A 3,378-nucleotide genomic window follows, 5' to 3' on the forward strand; every position below is an offset into this window, starting at 1 on the left:
CTTCCTCCCTCCCTCCCTTCCTCCCTCCCTCCCTTCCTCCCTCCCTCCCTTCCTCCCTCTCTCCCTTCCTCCTCCTCTCTCTCCCTCTTTCTTTCTCCCCAACTCTTCCTCTTTTCTCTCTCTCCACACTTCCCAGTCTTTCTCTCATTTAAAGGCAGACTTGTTGACTTATACCCAGTTTACCCAGGCACTGTTTACCCAAAGCTATGGGGCAAAGCTTCCTGAAAAGCCACTTCTATCCTAACCTTCATAGATGTGCCATGGGCCATCAGTGAGGCCCTAATCAAGCATGCACGGCAGCCCTGTGAGGTGCAGGTAAGGCCCTCATATGATGGTGAGGGGGATGAGCACTTGCCCTGGCCCCACCCAATTTGTGACACTAAAGCCACCATTCCCAGCAATCTTTTTTTTTTTTTTTTTTTTCAATATTTTTGAGACAGGGTCTCTATAGCCCCAGCTGGCCTGGAACTCACTATGTAGACCAAGCTGGCCTCTATTTCAGGGAGATCCACCTGCCTCTGCCTCCCCAGATTAAAGGCGTGTGCCACCACACCCAGCCCAGCATTCTTTTTTATGTCTCCTTAGGAACCAGGTATCCAGAGCAGACAGATCTTTGGGGAACACACAGCAGTGTGGGTGGGATTAGGGACACAGCCTGCACGTTTCCTCCCAAGGCTCTATTTATACCTTGCATCTCTGAAGGGCTTTGAGGAGGGGGAAGGATGAGAGTTCTTTCAGTGGCCCTTCCCTATCTCCCTTCTCTTAACAAGAAAATAAAGAGAGAGTTTTAATGCCTTTGTCCCTGACCCAGGCCACAACTGGAGAGCGCAAGTGAAATAGAGTCCTTGTGGCTCTGAAAACCTCTGGCTGCCTTCCTGGATTTGAGTCATGTCTCCGCTTCAGGAAACTGCCATTAATTTGGTACAAGAAATGAAGAAATACAAGCACAGTGTGGCATTGAACTCCCAATACACACTAAGGCCTTCTTGGGTTGTATTCACAAGTGTGGGCTAAAAAAGCAAAAATTACAGGAGGCATGGATGGGCCCGGAGCTTAGAAACATTCCTTTGGAACAGCATACCAGGCAGCCCAGTATCTCCCTGTGTTAGATGTTCTTTGAAGACCTTTTTTGTTGAATCAGGAAGATTTTTTCTTCAAACAATGCCATTTTCAAATTATAATAGTTTGTGTAGACGAGACCATGGCTGGACTTAGGCTTGGGGTACTTGTCCCAGGGAGCCGCACAGATATAAGTAGGGAAGAAATACAAAATCATCTTTGGACTTTCTGTCTTGAAGATGGCTGGGTGTGGCCTGGTGTCATGAAGGTAGTGGTGCCTTTGTAGTTCTTCCCAGAGAGAATTCGGACCCTTATCTGCCCTGGAGTCATGGTAGTGGTAGGGAGTCCAGCAGATCCCTGTTCCTCCCATAGCCTGCTGCTGAGAGGGTGGTCCAGGGAATTCTTTCTCCATGACATTTCTGGGGCTCCAGTTGAAGTATGGAGAGGAAGCTATGTATGCTCAGGGCTTGTATCTGTGTCAGAGACAACCAGCACCAGCAGTGGTAGGACATTTGGATGGTAATGAAACCAACCCAGTAGGAACTTCCTGTTGGCTCCAGGAGGACCCTGACTTATAATTCTCTATAACCATATGCAGTGCCCTTCACTGGAGTGAACACGCTGGGCTGCAGAGGGACTGGGAAGTGGAAGCAGTGCTACGTGGTATCCCAGGACCCTCATAGTTTGCTTTCAAACTTAAGCCCTATGCTAGGGGCTGGGGAAATATCTCAGTGGGTAAAGGGCTTGTCTTGTAAGCTACTTCGAATTCCCAGAACACCTGATTTAAAAAAGGAGCTAGGTCATCCACCCCCTCTGGCTCTTACAATCTATCTGCCTCCTCTTACTCATATGAACTCACAGCATTGGTGACAGCATGCACAAGTCCTATGCAAACTCAAATCAGACAAAAAACCCAGTATAGACATGGGAAAGTGTACAAGAAATCCCAACCTGACCTAAGGAAGTTTAGGCAATTGATGACTGCTGGGAGGGAGAGTGACAGTGTCTTACGAGGATGGAAATCTTGGCCAGTGGCTAGATCCACAGTAAAGGACACTGGGGGACACAAATCATACTCTATAGGTCATTATTAACTCTCATATATGCATATATCATATATAGAAAGATAGATTAAACTCTCATATAATATATATATATATATTATATATTAAATTGGGTGGGAGCAGTAGGGGAGTGTGGAGAGAGGAGCAGACCTACATGCCATCAAATCATATTGCATGACAATCACAAAAATTCAATTAAAAATTGCAATTAAAAGTAGCTAGTGATGACACACACTTGTAATCCCAGAGCTGAGCTGAGGAGGCAGAGACAAGTGGATTCCTGGGGCTCACTAGTCAGTCCGGAGTCTGTTTGCTGAGTTCCAAGCTGGTGAGACATTCTTTTTCAAAAACAAAGTAGATGGTGCCTGAGGAAGGACAACCTCTGTTGTCCTCTGGCCTCCATATGCACACACACACACACACACACACACACACACACACACGGGCATGCTTATTCCCCTATAATGGTGCATCACTCCTCCCTATAGCCTCAGCAGATGGATGGACCAGGACACTCTTTACTGCTGAGGAAATTTGACCCATCTTCATCTTCCCAGTTCTTCTCTTTCATTCCCTCATCGTCTCCACTTCTAACTTTGTGTAGTCCAACCATGGAAAAAGCCTTTCTATCTCCTAGGGGAGCCATCTTCCAATCATTCCTGTCTCTTGGCTGCTTTAGAAGGCTCCAGAAGGAAAATCCTTCTAGATACCTGCCAACTGGCCTCCAGCAAGAGCCCATTTGAGGTGTATTGATAGCTATGCACACTGTATATTATATACTCCCTCCAGCCTGGTGCTCACAGACCTGTTCCAGCAGGTACCATGTAAGATCTAGGTGGGTCCTGCACAGAGCTGGGGACAAGGATGTACTCTGAACTGCAGGGAGAGCATCCAAAGTTGAACCTGGCTCCAGCCACCTGCCTCCTCCCAGAAACTTCATGGCTGAGTGTGCTTGCTGCCTTCCTCTCACTCAGCAGGAAAAGCTGGCCACCTTCCATTGAGTCTCAGTCCTGAAATCCAAGAACTTCTCCTCCCCTTCCTTTACTGTACCCCAGAGGGCTCTGATCAAAGCAAGAAGAGATTTTTGAATGATGTGGGAGGGCCCAGCCCACTGTGGGTGATGCCACCCCTGGGCAGTTGGCCCTGTGATGTATAAGAAGGCAGGCTGAGCATATGCCACAGGAGCAAGCCAGTAAACAGCATACCTCCATGGTTTGTGCTCCAGATTCCTGCCCCGAGTTCCTGCCTTGGCTTC

Source organism: Nannospalax galili, unplaced genomic scaffold, assembly GCF_000622305.1.
Source record: "Nannospalax galili isolate Female #2095 unplaced genomic scaffold, S.galili_v1.0 scaffold335, whole genome shotgun sequence".
NCBI lineage: Eukaryota > Metazoa > Chordata > Mammalia > Rodentia > Spalacidae > Nannospalax > Nannospalax galili.